General features: G+C 42.9%; 1 long non-coding RNA gene across 1 annotated transcript in view; it reads right to left on the reverse strand.

The window, feature by feature from the left end:
• LOC137528331 (uncharacterized) overlaps nt 1–15,130 on the reverse strand; it is a 76,529-nt gene extending 61,399 nt beyond the window's left edge. The window contains exon 1 of the long non-coding RNA XR_011023364.1: nt 15,051–15,130. This is a non-coding gene — a long non-coding RNA (uncharacterized lncRNA). The remainder of the gene's footprint in view (nt 1–15,050) is intronic.
• Nucleotides 15,131–20,635: the final 5,505 nt, after the last annotated feature.

Genomic DNA, 20,635 nt, shown 5'->3' on the forward strand with positions numbered 1-20,635 from the left:
AAAGTACACTTATTTTACTCTGAGAGCTGACTTTGCATTTTATTTATAACTGCTTTATTCATCATCTAACTTAATCAGAAAGCATTTATGCTTGTCTGACTTTGTTCAGGGGACCTAGCAGTGTGAGAGAAGGCTTTGTTTACATTTCTCACTTGACACAATTAAACACAAGACAACATTATTATGTAAAGTTCAGAAGCGGCTAGCTCTACTGAAAGGGAAGCTTCTAAAGCCTGTGTTAACCCTTTGAATGCAGTTCCAGTAAAAAAAAATGCTGGTTGTATATAATATGCTGTAAATAATCTATTAGAGCAAAGTAGAAATGCTGGGTTTCATTCCGCTTTAATATTGTTTTTAGCAGTAACAGTCAAGTGAGTGAACAACAACACCAAACTAAACATTAAAAAAACATAAGTGGTTGAGTTGATAGATAGAGCGACCCTTGCTGGTAATTGCAACAATGCTTATGGAGACCAAAGTGCTCAAAAGGCGCAACAATAGCCATCACGACCTTTACCATCACAGGAGCTAAAGGGAGTTGGTACTGTAGCAAGGACCAAGGAGAGTGGAGCAGTGGCATACATTACCTTCAACAAGCGGAGTGACAGATCCTCAGTCCTCTTCACTGGGCCTGTACAGTCTATCTCCGGTGATTACAGCAAGGGGAGGAGTAAGGACCTGTCACTCAGCTGGATGAAGATAATGTATGCTGCTACTCTGCTCTCCTTGCTACAGGTGCTACAGGAATTGCCACTTAGCCTCTTCCACATGGAAGGGGTGGGGAGGAGAAACTAATGCACTGCAATCTTTGGGGGAGGGAGATAGGTAATAAGCAGTGGTGCCTGGGTAGCTTTGCTGGGGATCACAGTACACCCCTGATAGCAGTGTTGGTAAATTGGTAAATATTGTGCATCTATTTTTTGTTATGAGTGATTGTCAACTAAAACTGTCTATTCATTATTCCTTTACTGAATGCCAGTTGGACTATGCTTGTGATAAAAAATTTTTGGAGAGCATGCTAAAAGTGGACTCAAGATTGCCCAGATTGCCTACTGCTTCCTCTCATACCTGGTCCCAATAACCCACCTGCATCCGTGCCGCTCTCTTCCCCTCACACTTTCAATTACATATAGACATCAATACAAAGCCTGCAATATTGAAAAACTGTAAGTGACAAACTTACATATCTTTAAAGCAGACATGTCAATAAAAATAGATCTCATCAAGTTGAGAACTGGTGATACTCTTCTAGCAACTGTTGAACTGGCTTTTTTGTGTGTGTGACACTCCACAGCCCACTGACACCCAGAGCTGTGTGCACACTGCTGCTGTTGCTACATTAAATGGGCACTACAGCAAAAAACTGTAAAATTTAAGACATGTGCAAACAAACATATACAAATAAGAAGTACATTTTTTCTAGAGTAAAATGAGCCATACATGACTTTTCTCCTATGTTGCTGTCACTTACAGCAGGCAGTACGAATCTGACAGAAGTGACAGGTTTTGGACTAGTCCATCTCTTTATAGGGGATTCTCAGGGATCTATTTATTTTCAAAAGCACTTAGTGAATGGCAGTTGCTCTGTCCAACTGCCAAAAAACTATGTAGGTAGCAGGGAAGCTGGCCAGCATCATTGTTTAAATCCTTTTTAGGGAATATCTTTATAAAGAATAAAAGCTTAGCTAAGAATCCCCTATGAAGAGATGGACTAGTCCAAAACCTGTCACTTCTGTCAGAGTTCTACTGTCTACTGTAAGTGACAGCATTATAGGAGAAAAGTAATTTATGGCTCATTTTACTCTGGAAAAAAGTACTTCTTATTTGTATATGTTTGCACATATTTTAAATTTTACAGTTTTTCGCTGTAGTGCCCCTTTAAGTTGCAGGCACAGTACCATTCCTGTGCATTATTATTTCACTGTATTCTGATAGTACTATTGCATTACTCTGTGTGTGACACTCCACAGCCCACTGACACCCAGAGCTGTGTATAATGTGATTTCTGCCCTTTAGAGATTAAAACCCGACTTTGCGTCAATTCTGTAATTTTTAGTGGGACTGTTGGCATGGATCCCCCTCTGGCATGTCCAGGTGTTAGACCCCTTGAAACAACTTTTCCATCACTTTTTTGTCCTGAAACAGTCTTTGTAGCTTTTAAAATTTGCTTGCCCATTGAAGTCTATGGCGGTTTGCCAGATTCGCCTGTTCGCAAACATTTTCGGAAATTTGCATTTGCCGTTTGCGAACGGAAAATTTGATGTTTGCAACATCTCTATGTATAAGTAGCTTCTGAGAACACAGATAGATCAGGTCAGTGGGGCTGCATTTACATACCATTCAGGTCTCGATCCAACTTGTCTAAGCATTCAAGCTTATTTTTATGCAGAGGAAAGGATACAGTGCAGATCAGATGCTTCTAATCCATTTTGGCTTAAAGGGAATAAAAATAGGAACAGATTTTTCAATCTGTACTATCAATCCCACTGATGATGGAGAAGAGCAACAGTTACAACCTTGAGATCTTAGAAAGTGAATGGGCTGTCATCTCATGTCTCAATACTCTTTAAGGGGCTATCTGCAAAGTGATGTGCAAACATATCCCCACATTGTTTTTATATTATTTTTTAATAAAATTAGATCACCTCTTTTAGATCAGCATATTTATAAAGAGGCAATCAAATATTTTACAGTAGTGCTTTGATTGCCTACTATAATTACCCTAAAATGTTGATCCATAACTAGCTCCACTAAGTTGAGCATAACACTACAAATAGACAACAGCTATTCACCAAATAAATTGCCTTCACTGATTTTTATTGTGGTCACAGATTATTACTATTTAAAGATTTGTGCCTAATTTGATGTATAAGATCTATATAGCTGAGCTACTGTATGACAACATACCTTTGTGTCTGAAATGCATCAGCTGCCTTTTCCTGTCTTTTGGATGTACCAATAAAAGTTTCTAGATTTTATCTCATCACGGTGTGCTGTGGGCTTTTGTGTTGTCACTATATGGATCCACTAGCATATTGTGAAATAGGAGCTTGTTTTAAATGTTGCTTCTTATGTTGTAAGGGTATCCACTAGGGGTGATTCCCTAGCCAGATATAGAACACTCACTAATTACCAAGGGAAAAGGACCAAAAAGCCGTTAGCAAAAAGGCATCTATACAGACCTATGTTAATAGCCCATAGTGATATAAAACACTGCACTGCAGACACAGCTGGATGGAGACACCACTGCAAACAATATAACTTGGTGCAGACTATTGTGTATAGACACATCTATTTTGCAGCCTATAACCTCCCTGGCGGTGCATTTCTGTCTGGAATTATGAGTCAAAAGCAGCACATTGTTTTTCAAGAATTGTAGGCCTCCAATTTTTAAATCATAACTCACCAAAATATGCCAGAATAAAAGCCTGGTAGACATTCTGCATATAAATAAAAGACTAGAACACAAATGTGCTGAATTAATAAAATTTATGAATAAACTTAAACAATTGTGAAACTGTGCAAAAAGGCAGGCAGAGAGTAGTCAAAATCCAGGCAGAGGTCAGTGCAGGCGGCAGGTAGACAGTGGCAGACAGGCAGGGAGGGAGGTTGGAGTCCCACTGCGCAGAGCCGATCTCGCGCGGGACTCCAAAACACATTAAAAAGCATGGGATTCCCTACCCCGACCTGAGCTCCGGCTTACCGCTCGCAGCTCTTTTTTTCTACTCCGAGCTATGGTCAGGGTTACTGCCAGGGAGGTTAAAGGATAACTTAGTGAGAAGAATATGGAGGCTGCTATATTTATTTTCTTTTAAACAATACCCGTTGCCTGACAGCCCTGCTGATCTATTTGGCAGCAGTAGTGTCTGAATAACACCAGTTACAAGCATGCAGCTAATGCAGTCAGATCTGACAATAATGTCAGAAACTCCTGATCTGCACATGCTTGTTCAGTGTCTATGGGTGAAAGTATTAGAGGCAGAGGTTCAGCAAGATAGTCATGCAACTGGTATTGTTTAAATGGAAATATATATGGCAGCCTCCACATCCCTCTCATTACAGTTATCCTTTAAAGCCAATGGTTACCAGTTTAAAAATCAAAAAGTCAGATACTCACCTATGGAGAGGGAAGGCCCGGTCCTAATGAGCCTTCCCTCTCCTCTCCCGGTGCCCTCAGTGCTGCGCTGGCTCCCCCGTTCACGTCCGCCACCGCAGGGACTTCGGAGGTCTTCGGGAGCACTCGGGCTTCCGAAGACGGGCCGCTCCATACTACGCACGCGCGAGAGCGTCATAGAGGGCGCTCGCGCACGCGTAGTATGGAGCGGCCAGTCTTCGGGAGCCCGAGTGCTCCCGAAGGCTTCCGAAAACTCCCTTCGGCTGCGGAAGTGGCAGTATTTGACCGTACTGGTCGAATACTGCTACGGGGGATCCTGCGCGGGACCGGGCACCGGGAGAGGAGAGGGAAGGCTCATTAGGACCGAGCCTTCCCTCTCCTTAGGTGAGTATCTGACTTTTTGATTTTTAAACTGATAAACATTCACTTTAAGGAACTAAAATATCCTTCCTAAAAAGCCCTGCATTTTGTAGCTCTTTATAAATATTTAAATTGTAATGTTTATGAACCTTATTCGGCATGTGTATTTTTAGAGTCCCCAGTTTAACTTTAGTTTAACCTTGAATATCAAGGACTAACCATGCATGTCTAGAAAAGAGTTAAAGTTTCTACCATAAAATCTTTCTTACTTATTTAGTTTAATTGCTAAGGACACATTCACATTTCAAATTGGGAAGTTTTAAATACAGAGAAGCGAATTTACCCCCAGCTGGGAAAACATGGCTTAGCAGGAGTTTTACATCCGGCCTCATTGATCCGCAGATTATCTCACATTGGAGACTGAACTCTCCTCGGGAGCTGCAGGGAGGGGAAGCTAATGTGAGAAACTGTGCAGATTTTCTTCCTTTGACTCTAGGGTTATGCAGATCAAATCCAGCAAGGCGGAGGCAAGGGAGATGTTTTTCTTCTTTTTGTTTCCTGGCTCTACTTGTGTCTTCCTGTCAATATTCAGAATCTATAATATGTTGTAGGGATGTAGCCTAGTAGTGCTGATCTAGCATTAGCATTTATTTTCTGTGCTTTCCGAGCTCATTAAACAAAATAATCTCTAATGATTGTCTTGTAAAAGGAAAGAAAAGGAGGAAAAGATAAATCAAGACTTTTACAAGGCTGCCTAGTTATAATAAAATACTATATGTCATATACATCAATACATACAGTATTCCTAACATTTTGAAATTATAACAGTGTATTTTTATATACATGCATCCCTAACATGCATGTTATCAAAAGGTATGGCTAAAAGTGGTTCTATCACTTACATTCCAAGTTTGCATGCATAAATAGCTCACATATTAAAATCCATCAATAATATGTATAAAAAATATGTTTTGTAAGAATCAGCCCTGGAGAGTCTATCAAGAGACGCTGCATAGGCTCTGTCTCATAGGAGCATTGTGAGATGCTTTTGGGAAGTAGGGCATACCCAAATCTCAAATGCAGAAAAAAAAAGTCTTGATGATTGATTCATAGTGGTCACAGGGTCAAGAGGCAATGAATTTGGCTCCTAATCAGTTCATACAACTCAACTGTCTTTGGACAGCTGAGTTGACAGTATATCCATTTCTAGTGGTGGGCAGGGCTTTGCCGAGACACATCAGCGGGGAAGTGTACATGCAGAGAGCACGGGGGTGGTAATCATCTCACCTTGCCGGGATCTACATGTGCCACATGTCCTTCCTGGTCCTAAGCATGCCATAGCATGGTAAAAATGCCTCCTGTGATGCAATTATAAGGGGCACTGGTTCTATGAGTCTGGGCGCTTAGGACCAGGGAGGACGTGCAGCGATTGTGGAGGTGAGTTGAGTACCGTTTCTGCTGCACTCTCTGGATGTGCTGCAAACACCCCCCCCCCCTGACTACCTAAAGGGGATCTCTGACTACCTAAAGGGGGGAAGGGGGGCTCTCTGGCTACCTACAGGGGAGCTTATCTGCCTAAACAGTGGCTTTCTGACTAGTGGCTAGCTAAACAGTGGGGATGTCTGGCTACCTAAACAAGGGGCTCTCTAAGTGACTATAAAGGATCTCTATGGCTACCTATGCTGGGTGGCATGTTCTACTGGGGAACTGAATCTGGTTTCTAATACCGGCTGCTCCTTTGGCTACCTATATTAGAGGCTGCATCCAACTACCTAATATTGGAGGCTCCTGTAGCTACTTATTATTTTTTATTTATTGCATTTATATAGCACCAACATATTACACAGTGTTGTAAGCTGGGGTGGTTGCATCTGGCTAATTTATGCTGGAAGCTCTTCTGGCTACCTATACAGCATGGGATGGGGGTACCTTTGGCTAACTAATACTGGAGTCCACCTCTGGCTATTTATATTGGGAGCATCTTAATCCTGGGGAGCTTCTCTGGCTACCGAATCCCAACAGTGTGCCCAAATCTATGGAGGTAGGTGCAATTTCTACACCTTCACCGTGGGAGCTCTATAGCCTAGAAACTGCACAGGTTAGCAGTGTGTATGCAAGCATTTGTGGCAAGTGAACGTGAAGCTGCATAAACAGAAACACAGCATAGCTTTAACTATGCATGATCCTGGAATGGTTAAAATTATAAAGTGTTTGCTGTTGCTTTCTATTAACATCTTCATAATTTAATTGTGCAAAAAAACATTGGTAACATTTACATGATGTGCACACAGTGGATGTAAAGTTTACTGGCGCTTATGCAAACTGCATAGTAAACATTGCACAAATAGGGCAACTCACATTATATACACTTCATGTGCATGGCTTGCAAAATGTGATACTATTGGCTGTAGATTGTATTTGTATGAGGCTTAATGGCCCCAATACTGATTGAGGAGGTCTGTTTTTTCTTTTTTATACCTATACCTGTCACCGCACACACTTGTGCATGTGCATGCTCCCATGTAAAAGTTAATATTCACTGTTATAGCAAATCGCAGCTATCATTCAATAAAATGTTGAAAAAAAATTACTTTTTAAAAAAAATTAAAGTGATAAGGTCACACTAAAATAAAAAGTTAAGTTTTAACCCCTGTCTAGCCTATTAACATCATGTTAACCCCTGTAATACGTATACCTGTCTCTACACCTTTAATGACTGTTGCCTGTAGCGATCAGATACGATTGCTAGGCCAAAAGTTTGGGGCCCCAATGCTCCATATATGCATTGCTCTGCTGTGCCTAGTGATGCATCTGTACAGCACTGAGCCCCCTGAACTGTCGCCCTAGTGAACACATCCAATTACTACAGACGCACATGCTTGGGATAGCGGTCAGTCACATGCCCAGCTAGTAATAAAATGTGGCATATGTGGTATAATTTTAACTGGGAAGGGCCAAATACGATATTTTTTTTTTTTTTTTATAACTGTGGGACTTGTGAAAATTAGGAAGGGTAAATATAGGAAAAAAGTGTTTATTTTTGGCAGCTATGCTTGATGATTCCCCATAAAATAAAATAGTTTTTGAAAAAAAAAATTACCCAGAGAAAGCCTAGGTTGTTCAGGAAAAAAACAACAATATACAGTATGTATAACTTAGATAGTATACGTAAGTAATAAAAACAGTTATTGCTAACGTTTCAAAAATGTCAGGAACTTTAAGGGGTAAAAAACTTGAAATGCAACCTAGTTAAAAAGAAAAAAAAACTAAATTGTGTTGATAGTCCATTGCCTGCTTGTCTTCAGAGAACCAGTTCCAACCACTAGGATCATAGAATAACTTTATTCTACGAAAAATGTATTCTTGTAACTGTTAATAAGTTTAAAAGTATGCAAAGGGCTCCTGAGCTTAGAAGGATTACGCATTTAAAACAAAATATTTCAACCATGGCAGTAATAATAATACTGTGCATTGAGTGGATTGACTCCCTAAGTGTAAAACTGTCTACAGTTCTACTTAGAAAGCAGCTGTGATTAAGTGAGAAAATGTTGATTAACTGGACCTTGACAAGGATTATTTGACTGAGTCAAGCTGAGGTTTCTAGAGGAATCACCTCCATCTGAAGATGGAACCACAGTTTGACATGCAAGGGACTTTGGGATTTCTTCACTGTGGCTCTAAACAAATTAATTAAATTGGTAAAAACAAAGACTGTTCAGAATACAAAGCAACTAAGAATTGCATGATCGGCTTCCTGAAGATAAGATTACTGATTCAGAGCGGTTTCTCATAGCATGGAGGACACAGGAACACAGCAAGAAACTGATATAAATAAGAATAATTTACAGGGATTGCCATTTTAGTCCATAAATCAAACAAGTTTGATTTAGTGAGGCAAAAGTCCAGTCAGGATATGTTAGTGTTATCTTCCTAGCTAAAATCAGTATATTCCTTTGTTTCATTTTGGCTGTTTTTTTTTTTTTTAACAGAAGAATTTTATTGATTTTCTTCCATGTAAGTACAACAGTGGGAGAGCCCTCCACTACACAATAAAATACAACCCAACCACCCCCCCCCCCTCCTGCCCCCCCCCCCTTTCCTAGCACCCCCACCACCCCACCCTCTTGTGCAGCGTGCTGAGAATAAGTATAGAACAAAACCAATAATACACAAGAACCCAAGAATTGCATTAACCTCTTGACGACCAGCTAACGCCGATTGGCGTAAACTGGTCGTCTGCGGGTTACCATGGAGCGGCCTTTCCATGTCAGTTCACGGAGGGTGTCTCCGTGAACAGCCGGAGAGCTGCCGATCGCGGATCGCCGGTAAAATGTAAACACGCGGGGAAGAAAACCCCGCTGTTTACATCACACGGCGCTGCTGCGCAGCAGCGCCGTGATGTAGATCGGCGATCCCCGGCCTCTGATTGGCCGGGGATCGCCGGCATCTGATAGGCAGAAGCCTATCCTATCAGGCGCAGGACGGAATTCCGTCCTGCGCCGCTCACAGGGGGAGGGAGAGGGAGGGAAGGAGGCCAGGAAGCGCTGCGGAGGGGCGCTTTGAAGAGCCCCCGCAAGCGCAAGCAGCCGGCGGCGATCAGACCCCCCCAGCAGGACATCCCCCTAGTGGGGAAAAAAGGGGGGTAGTCTGATCGCCCTGCTGCACTCCTGATCGGTGCTGCGGGCTGTAGAGCCCATGCAGCACCGATCACTGGAAATTACCCTGGTCGTCAAGTGGTTAAGAGGAAAGAAGTCATGCACTTATCTTATCTGGATCAGATACATAATAAGAATGTGAGAAGCACAGTATTCCAACAATTGAAACCAAACTTTGTAAATTATTTGTGGGCAATGTCGGTTTATGCAGGTCAGCTTATACCACAGCATAGCCTTATTGCCCCTTTTAACCCTTAAGAACTTAAGAACCATTTATGGAACAGTTTCTTCCGAGCATAAAATATAGGATCTTGACCAAAGTGATCTGATGAACAGAGAGGGTAGCATCCGCATATAGCCTCAGAAGAAGACGCTTAGGATCCACCATGATTTATCCCCCATGATCTCTTTTAGTATCAAAATTGTCACCCAGTAGCAAATTGTCACCCAGTACCACTTCACAACCCTATACCATGTGAAAAAGGTGCCCTCTTTACTTTTACACATAGGACACAATTCAGATCTATCTGGATAAAGGGTGTGCAAATTTGTGGTAAGCTCTATATTCCAATTTAAGACATTGCCCCATTCATCATCTGAAAGAGGGCATAAACATACCACCCACTTTGCTCTTGCTTTATTCAGTCTCAGAGTGCTTTGTGGGAGCAGCCTGGCATAGATCTCTGAAAGGGAACTGTCCAGATGCTGGCATAGAAGCAAGCCTTCAATTGCATCCAACTTCCATGACCAGGATCCAGGGAACTGGGCACACCATACATGACACACCTGAAAGTACTGAAAGAGCATACTATTTGGAAACTGTTATTGTGCTTTTAATTAAGTACATTTCAGCAATTTACCTCTAGGGGCCAGCTGCTCGATCTGTTTAATATCCTTGTTGGACCATAACTGTGAGATGTGACCCTACACAGCATTACATCGAAATTGAAGAAATACTGGCCAAAATACACACTAAAAAAAAGATACCCCACAAGTAAAAGAAAGACTCCTTGGTTCCTGAATGACTATGTACTAGAATGTGATCCTGATAACCAGGTACTGATGAACATAGGCTACTGCTACAGAGCTGAGTACCTCAGACCTTTAGAGAAGCCATGGAATAATCCTAGTCACAAATTTGGTTAAATGCAATGAAAGATGAGATGGAATCACTAAAGGAGAATGATACTTTCACATTGACCACCCTACCAGAATGCAAAAATCCTTGTGGGGGTAGATGGGTATATGTAATAAAAAGTAGTGGCGTAATAATAGGGCCTGCATGCCCCTCAATCACATGGGGGGCCCAGGTAGAGGGGATCAGGTGGGGGCCCAGGGTGGAGGGGCTGCCTGCCCCATAGATTAACACACAAGCTGGCTGTAAGAGTAACTTGCCTGACTTATGCAGGCTGTGCAGCTTGCTGTGTACCAGCAGCTGGACAGGGGATGGGCACAAAGACACAGTGTACATCCAGTCCTGCAGTGTTTCTTTTATTCACTGCCCTGTCCCGTCATGCATGTGGTGGTCCCGTCCTGTGAAGGAAGAAGACCACCAGTGTAATACAGAATGCCTGCCTGTGCCTGAGCTGAGAGGGAAGACTGAGACAGAGGGCTCATGCAGGCTGCCTGCAGAAGGAGAGGTGCTTCCTGGATCATAGTGTGTGTGTGTGTGTGTGTGTGTGTGTGTGTGTGTGTGTGTGTGTGTGTGTGTTTGTTTGTGAGTATATTACTTAGGTGTTTGCTCTGTTTTTAATCTGCCTGTGCCTTTCCTAATGTGTGCAGCGTGTGTGTATGTGTGTGGGGGTGGTGTGTGTGTTGGGGGAGGGGGGCGAGTTAGCGAGGTGTGTACAGCACGTGTGTGTGTGTGTGTGTGTGTGTGTGTGTCTGTGTGTGTGTGTGTGTGTGTCTGTGTGTGTGTGTAGGAGCAATTGTGAGTCAGGGCCAAGGGTGCTGTATGTCAACATAGCATACTAAAGCCTATGTACACTTTAATGGTGCCACAGCAGCAGGGGAATGTGTGCATCAAACATGTGTGCATCAAGAGTTAAGAAACTCCAGTTATCTCTATGCAAAAAAGCCATTAAGCTCTACGACTTTCAAAGTCGTGGAGAGGGCTGTTATCTGACTTTTATTATCTCAAGTGTTATTGAACTAATGACTTTTTCTTCTGCCAGAGGAGAGGTCATTAGTTCACAGACTGCTCTGAAAGAATAATTTTAAATGCTGAGTGTTGTGTAATCTGCACATATTATAGAATTGTTCAATGTTAGAAAAAACACTATATACCTGAAAATAAAAATATGAGAATATTTTCTTTGCTGCTAAACTTCTAGTAATCATTCATAGTACACAACCAATTCATTATATCATATTTTTTTTCCGCTTCAGTATCTCTTTAATCGCTATCGCTGGAACCTTGAATTATTCATACGCGCCCCGCGCAGTATAACATTACTGGTATAGTGGTGCTTGATGCTGAATGTCGTGTACCAAAACCACCCGCTTCGCGGTAGCTCACAGCTTATGCTATGATGACTGAGCCCAACACACCATGGAACCAATCCGCCAATGTGAATAGGCCTGTCGTGGGACCATTGCAGCAAATTGCTGTAGGATTATAACTCACGTTATATGCACCACCTTGTGCACAGTGGGAACACACCCTTCTAATTACAGTATTTTCATGCAGCAATGGATATAAAATGGTTGCAATGTTCAGAAGATACAAACAGTTTTTTTTTCTACTAGTACCTTACAGTTACAAATCAGATTTCATGTAGAAATCTATATATATATATATATATATATATATATATATATATATATATATATATATATATATATATGGATCATATATATTGTTTTTTACAATAATGGTTACTTTACAGAATATTTCAGATGGCATGCTCTTGTGTAATATGATAAGTGCTCTCCACAAAGTGCTGTGGGTTAGTGTGGCACTTCAGAAATAAAGAAACTTATAGACAATGATAGTTATGCCTATATATAACAAGGTCAGATAGTTATTTTGAACATTTTCCTCTTCCCCTCTGACCTTTATTCAGGTGTTATTCATCAGCACATTGTAGAATGTCTTTTGAGAGCTGAGCTTCATTGTTGAGAGAACCACTTATGTGACCTTGGATTTATCAGTGGATACAGTTATTATAAAGTTGGTATTTTAGAAGCTGATTACGATTATCTGCTTTTCAGAAGGGTTTTACAACCTTTCATTTAGTTTGGTTACAATTTGCCATGGAAATTATTATAAAAACTCAAGGACTAGCACTGCATTTTAAATAATCAGCATATTGAACCATGCACCACCATGAACACATTAGATAACAGGTCTGTGGAAACATTAAGTTGGAAGTTTAATTTGTTTTAAAGAACATTTTGCAAAAGTACAGTAATCATTGTGCCCCCCTCCCCACATGTCCGGCCTGGAGAATCCCTTTCCCCCGTAGTGGCCAGCTGTTATGCTCCTCCTCCCACCTCTTACGCTGCATCTGGTCTCTTCTTCCTCTCCAAAGCCCAGCACTCTATGCTGCCCCTTGAGGGTCCTGATGATGTGACATGCATTGGGAGCATCAGGATGTCAGCATTAGGTTAGATAAGAGTTTGGCTACTGCCTTGAGAAAGATATAACCCTTTCCAATCTTATTTCAGACTTTGTCCAGTATTGGCATTTTCTACTATGTTGGAAATAGTCCAACATAGAAAAACATGGCAGCTGCTAGGGGCACTGATGTCAGATAAAATCTGGCACAGTATCAGCTCCTTTAGATCAAAGTGTTGGACTATGTCTGAAACTTTGATTACCACTGGCCCCATCCTACGCCACTGCACTATGTAATTTAAATATTGCTTGCTCCCCATTTGAGCTGAGTATCTCAATGAGATTCTCTTTTTGTTTTTCAGAAGATACCAAGACATTTTTGGGAAGGAAATTATAGATAGGTCAGATGAATAAAGTGTTTTTGGGAGGCAGGCAAAATAAATGCTTTTTATAAATATGTGCACGGTGGAGAACTATAAATTAGTGTCGGGGAAAAAGGCAGCCTTGACTGTAAGCATCCTCTTTTGGAAAAAAGGTGACGTGGAACTAGGAATGGTTTCCTTTTTTTAAAAAAAGGAGAAGTTATATTCAAAATACTTTAGTGAAGCATAGATTTATCAAGCCTTCCCTGTTTTTCAGTTTCATTATAAAATATAAACAGAAAGACATTTGATGAAGAAGAAGTAGAGCTAGTAGAATTCAGACTAGTTGCCACTGAAATTAAGAAGGGCAACATGCATAAAGATTCTAAAAAGCTTTCAAGCCTGCTTTTGAATGAGGTTAGCTTATAGGCAGGTTGGGCATGGACAGACATGGTAAATGTTAGGGAAGAATGAAATCCAACTTGAATATCTGCCTTCCATGATCTGCACTTTCTAATGGGTTGCCAGCTGTAGCTTTAAGGATCCCTCAGTATTGTGGGTCCTTTCTATGCACAAAACCATTTAAAGTAAACCTGAAGCAAGCAAACTCACTTCAGGTTAGATACTTACCTATGTAGAGTCCCTTCTCATTTACCCCAGCCTCACTTCACAGAATTGGCCCCAGTCCTCACTACCCTGTTCAACCTCTCCCTATCCACAGGCACCTTCCCCTCAGACTTCAAGCAGGCCACTGCACTACCCCTGCTCAAGAAACCCTCCCTCGACCCCTCGCTACCCTCCAACTACTGTCCTATCTCCCTCCTCCCCTTTGCCTCAAAACTCCTGGAGCGTCTGGTTCACAAACGCCTGACCCAGTACCTCAATGCCAACTCAATCCTAGACCCACTGCAATCTGGATTTCGGCCTGCCCACTCAACCGAAACTGCTCTCACCAAAGTGGTCAATGACCTTGCCTTAGCTAAAGCTGAAGGTAAATACTCCATTTTCCTCCTCCTTGACCTTTCAGCAGCTTTTGACACAGTAGATCATCCCCTACTCCTCCAGTCCCTCCAGTCCTTGGGCATTCACGATCTCACTCTGTCCTGGCTTTCATCCTACCTCTCCAACCGCTCCTTCACGACCGCCTTCATTGAGTCCTCGTCCACCCCCAACCACCTCTCGGTGGGAGTCCCCCAAGGTTCGGTCCTTGGCCCCCTACTGTTCACCCTATACACATCCTCCATTGACAAGGTTATCTCCTCCATGGGTTTTAACTATCATCTGTATGCAGATGACACCCAGATCTACCTCCACACCCCTGACATATCCACCACTACCAAGGACAAGGTCTCCTCCTGCCTATCAGCCATCTCCTCCTGGATGTCCGCTAGGTTCCTGAAACTAAATCTAGACAAAACGGAATTTATGATCTTCCCACCCCGGCCATCCACGAACCTCCCAGATGTGCATGTCACTGTTAACCACACTACCATTCGCCCTACCTCTCAAGCCCGTTGTCTGGGTGTCACCCTGGACTCCGCACTCTCCTTCACTTCCCACATCCAAATCCTCACAAAGTCCTGCAACTTCCACCTTCGTAACATCTGTAAGATTCGCCCTTTCCTGACCTCTGCCACCACCAAACTCCTCATCCATGCCCTCATAATTTCCCGCCTTGACTACTGCAATGCCCTGCTGTCTGGTCTCCCTATGATCCGAACAGCCCCACTGCAGTCCATCATGAATGCGGCAGCCAGAATTATCCACTGCTCCCCATCGCTCCACCACGGCAGATCCCCTCCTAGAATCCCTCCACTGGCTTCCTATCCAGTCCAGAATCAAATTCAAGATACTGTGTCTGACCTACAAATCTGTCCACAAAACCTGTCCAACCTACATTTCCGATCTTACTCAGAGGTACACACCTAGAAAAAAACAAAGTCTTGTAAAAGTAATACCTTTTAATGGCTAACTGATAAAGTTAAATAATGCAAGCTTACTGGGATCTTGTCCCCTTCTTCAGGCATATTTCTAGATGTTAGCTGAAGTAAAACACTGATGCAGGTAAATAGTAAACACAAAGATGGCAGTTGTGCTGGTTACTGTTTAGCAGTTAGATGTCAGGTGATCAGCAGGCTGGAGCCAGTGAGCTCATGCAAGCAAACACGGTACAGAAACATTTTTACTACTACCTATGTAGAGGAAAGACTCTGGTTACCATAGATTCTTCTTGGTCCTTGCCTCATGCCATCGTTCCTCAGTTGTCCCCCATTGAATTTATGCACCCAGCTATATCTTTGCTACTCCTTGGCAGGCTTCAAAAGTGCCTGTATCCATTAGTTTCCAGAGAAACAACATTATTTCTGTTCAAATAATGCCATTTTTTTCAGATCATTATATTTATATAAGTGCTATACTATTTGTATAAGGAATTGAAACTTATCTGTAATAGCTATTTACCTGTGGTGATTTCCAGATAATAACAATGATCGTTGCATTTATAAAGGGGACACATGATTACCATTTCATAGAAAACTGCCTCTTCCTCAGGTAGTTTCACAAATAAGGTGGCATCCTGCTCACCCCCTCTCTCCCGGTTCCCTCTCCAGACGCTGCTTACTTTCTTGAAACAAGCAATGGCCGCCTCCTGCAGCAGGACAGGCTCACCGGGTTTCCATCGCTTGTCCTCCTTCTAGCAGACCTCAGATCTGCCTGACTCGCAGCGGCTCCCATAGCAGCATGTATACCAGAAAGAATGACTTCCGGTATACACGATGCTATGGGAGCCACAGTGGGTCACGCAGATCTGAAGTCTACAAGTATGGCCAGACTTTGACCTGAGAGACTGGAGCGGTCGCTCAGGGCGCCAACATCCAGGGGGGAATCAAGAAAAAATGTAAAATCAGACTCTGCTTCAATATCACTATAAAGCTTTATTCAAAAACAATACCAAACACTGAACATCACTATTGTGTTATATTAAAACCATAAAAACACACAGCGGGATGTAAAGAGCATTTTCAAAGTAGAAGAGTGCAAAAATAGGTTGGCACTAGATGCATAGACAGGCAGATCCAGGGGGTAGCAGGTGGACAATCCGTGCCTCCGGATCAGCAGACAACAATATGACCAGTAAAAAGAAAAGTTAGGTATCCGGGCACCAGCCAGCAGTAATGCTTAAATCACACTTTTTATTACATCCACCTGGAATTCCAGATAACGATATGCACAATCGGCCGATTGTACATATCGTTATCTGGAATTCCAGGTGGATGTAATAAAAGGTGTGATTTAAGCATTACTGCTGGCTGGTGCCCGGATACCTAACTTTTCTTTTTACTGGTCGGGATGTAAATAGCACAGCCGGCTGGGCTCACACATACAGTACTTCAATTACTCCAGACACACCTGGGATCCCTTCATCCAGCAGCTAATTCTACACTTTGGACTATGATAAAGGCTGGTATAGTAAGCTAGAGTTCACTCTATAGAAGCCACAGTTTCGCATCCACTGAATTCCAGTCTAAGATTAGGTGATATAGAATGCCACTATTGCACAGATGCACTCGTGCATGTGCACCTCTGCCAGTTCCAAACTGTAATGTAAATACAGGTAATCTCACCACTCTGCAGTATAGTTGTATGCCATTAGGGGCCCTGTGCTTATAGGTGCAGTATGGAAATCTTTCACCCAGTTCACGATTCCACCATGGGGGGCGCACGTGATGTGCATTCAACTGGCCCTGGCCGCATTTCTATCTGCTGGCTGCGGGCTCAGGGGCCGTCTGTGGCTGCTGTGAGTGGTAGCTCCGCCTCCTGGTGCTGCTGGGAGATCTGCTGGGAGATCACTATTTATCTGCCTAGCTATATACATTAAAGTGGGATCTGTATATATATATATATATATATATATATATATATATATATATATATATACACATACATACACTAGAGGGGGGGAATCTACCTATATACACTAAGGGGGGGGGGGGGGGGAATCTGCCCATTTACATCAAAAGGCATCTACCTGCAGTATATATACTAAAGGGAGAATCTGCCTACATACAGTAAAGGGGTGTGGGGGGGTCGCGAATATACACTAATTAATTATACACTAAAGGGGGGATCTGCCTCTATACACTTAAGGGGGGGGGGGATCTGCCTATATACACTAAAAGGCGATCTGCCTATATATACTAAAGGGGGGATCTGCCTATATACACATTAAAAGGGGGAGGGGAATCTCCCTATATACACCAAAGGGGGGATCTGCCTATATACACTAAAGATGATCTTGCACACGGGCATGTGTGCATGCACGAAAAGCTTGAATTGGGGGGGAGGGGGGATCACCAAAATCTGGTCACGCTCAGGGAGCTGTGAAACCTAAGGCCAGCCCTGTCTACTAACAGGACAGGCGAGGATGACCCGCATCCTCAAAAGATTACCTCAGGCAGCAAAAAGGCCAGAACCGGCCCTGATAACCAAGTGTACATGTATTGTAGTGAAGGCCATAGGGATCACTGGAGAATAGTTTTCGTCTTGGTTTCAAACAAACACCCTGCTCATCACTTTGCCATAGATTATCACTTCAAAAGTAGCAGTACTTGACCAAAACACAAGTCAGAGGTCTGTGTACAGTTACTTTTTCATGTGAAAAGTATTTATCATGGCTGCCTACCCATTACTCCATTCAAACAAACATCTGTATTAAAAATTCTAAAAAATTGTAGTAGAACTAAAAAGACAATAGCAAAAAAAAGTAATTTGCTGCATTGTTTTTACAATAAACCATTTAGGAGTATAGATGTGCTATAATAATATATATCTATGTTGAGATTTGTAACTTTAGAATGGTTTTCATAATGCTTTAAGTTTATAGGGATGATCAGAAAAGGCGATTTCCAATTCCGCGGAAATTCAAAATTCTGTAACCATTACATTCCGGCGGTACAATTTCAGTAATCTCATTTGAAACCTTGTTTTTGAAACATCGTAGGCCATGGGACCTAGTGGCTGTTCCACCGGTCATTTTTTTTTCTTTTTTGGAGCAGCAGGAGTTGTCATAGGCCATGGGACCTAGAGGTGGTTCCATGGCAGTCATTACAATTTTTGTTTGTAGCAGCTGGAGTTGTCGTAGGCCATGGGACCTAGAGGTGGTTCCACGACAGTCATTACAATTTTTGTTTGGAGCAGCAGGAGTTGTTGTAGACCATGGGACCTAGAGGTGGTTCCACGGCAGTCATTACAATTTTCGTTTGTAGCAGCAGGAGTTGTCATAGGCCATGGGACCTAGAGGTGGTTTCACGGCAGTCATTACAATTTTTGTTTGGAGCAGCAGGAGTTGTCGTAGGCCATGGGACCTAGAGGTGGTTCCACGGCAGTCATTAAAATTTTTGTTTGGAGCAGCAGGACTTGTCGTAGGCCATGGGACAGCCATTCCACGGCAGTCATTACAATTTTTTTTTGTAGCAGCAGGAGTTGTCGTTGGCCATGGGACCTACAGTAGCAGAAGTGGTCGTAGGCCATGGGACCTAGAGGTGGTTTCACAGCAGTCATTATATATATATTTTTTTAAAGCAGCAGGAGTAGTCATTGGCAAAAAGCATAGGGTTAGTGATATTACGTCGGATTGCTGCAAAAACTGATTTTTTTCATGTTAAAATGCAAAAATATGCAAAAATACGCAATGGTAGTGATAGGCAGCAGGGTTTGAGAGGGAGAGCCTTTGAGGCTTGAAAAGCAGCACATTGTAATTTATTCTAATCATCATCATGAATCAGTGAGAGGGGCCTTGTAATTATCACTGATTCATGACTCATTCATTTTTATGAACGTTAGTATTTCCACATTGTTTGTGGACAGACGGGTCCGTTGGTCGGTGACCACCCCACCTGCAGCACTAAATACTCGCTCAGAAAGAACACTGGTGGTGGGGTATGCCAGAACCTCCAGTGCATACTTAGCGAGTTCAGGCCAGGTATCCAGTTCTTTTGTCCAATAGCCCATACACGATACAATAAAAACGTTCAATTTTCTAGTTTTTTTCGATCTAAATGATCGAATTGAATGAAAGTAGAAAATATTTTTTTTTTCGATAAAGAAATGATCGAAAAAGAAAAAAATCTGATCAGATTGATCTGATGGAAAAATCTTTATATTCGATCTAACTGAATAATCAAACTAAATTATCTAATTGAAAAAAAATGAAAAATTGTACCATATATGGCCACCATTACTCTCCATATTGTCTGGATCATTCACCATACGGGCCAGCCGCTGGCAGTGACCACTTTGTCCGCTGGTGGTGCTGCTGCTAGAAGGAGGATCTGGCATTGGCTGATAAAATTCCTTCAACATACTCAGCAGGTTCACAGATTGGCTATTGGTGCTGCTGCTGGGAGTGGGACCCCAGACCTTTGCTGAGTATGATGAGGCTTGGTAGCTTGGGCCTGGGATACAGGTGCAGGAAACGCATCTTCTACCCAACGAAGAAGGGCATCTCGGATCTGGCTCATCCTGGCGTCTGCTTGGGAGGGGGGTATGAACTGTCGCATTTTCCCCTTGCACCGGGGATCTAAGATGGTGGCCACCCACATGGCCTTGATTTTAGAGTTTTAATCCGGGGGTCCTTACGGAGGCACTGGAGCATATGCGTAGCCATAGGGAAGAGATGTCTGCCATTATCACCTCTTCCTGGCTGTTTTAATCCGGGGGTCCTTACGGAGGCACTGGAGCATATGCGTAGCCATAGGGAAGAGATGTCTGCCATTATCACCTCTTCCTGGCTGTCAGAACTGTCGTCATGCACCAGCTCCACATCAGAATCTTTTTCCCACCCCCGGACAATGGGCTCTTTCACTTTCACAAGCTCTGCTTCCTCATCCAGGACTTGAGCATGCTCACTCATTCCCCACTTGACTGACCACTGTTCAGTAGGGCGTCCTCCCCCTGTTTGAGCAGTTTGTCAAGAGCCTTGTCCAGCATGAAGGCAAGAAGGAGCACTTCTGATATGCTGCAGTGCTCCTCACTGAACACTTTTGTTGCCTGCTCAAATGGTTCCAACACTTTGCACACCTGTCCAATCAGCTGTCACTGGTCCCCAGTAATGTAGTCCAGTGGCCCTATTCTGGAGGCAGATGTCTGAGACAGGTATAGCCTGACTGCCATTCACTGCTCCCATAACCTCTCCAGCATGTGGAGGGTGGAGTTCCACCACATCGGACAATCGAAAATAAGCCTGTGCTGCGGCAGGCTATGGCGGCGCTGCAGCAGTTTCAAGGCCGCGGTGGTGGTTGCGGAGCGACGGATGTGGGCTGACACTTTTTGTGCTGAGGCCACAGCCTCCTTCAACCCATCAAAAGTGCGTAAAAATGTCTGCACTACAAGGTTGAAGACGTGGGCCAAGCAAGGTAAGTTAGTGTAGTCACCTTGCGAAATTGGTGGCCAGCATGTTGGCACCATTATCAGACACCACTACACCTATCTCCAGTTTTTGGGGGGTCAGCCAATGTCGAATCTAATCCTGTAAGGCTGCAAGGATTACAGATCCGGTTTGCCTGTTCTCGTCCATGGATTCCAGTTT

This window comes from Hyperolius riggenbachi, chromosome 8, assembly GCF_040937935.1.
Source record: "Hyperolius riggenbachi isolate aHypRig1 chromosome 8, aHypRig1.pri, whole genome shotgun sequence".
In the NCBI taxonomy this organism is placed as follows: Eukaryota; Metazoa; Chordata; class Amphibia; order Anura; family Hyperoliidae; genus Hyperolius; species Hyperolius riggenbachi.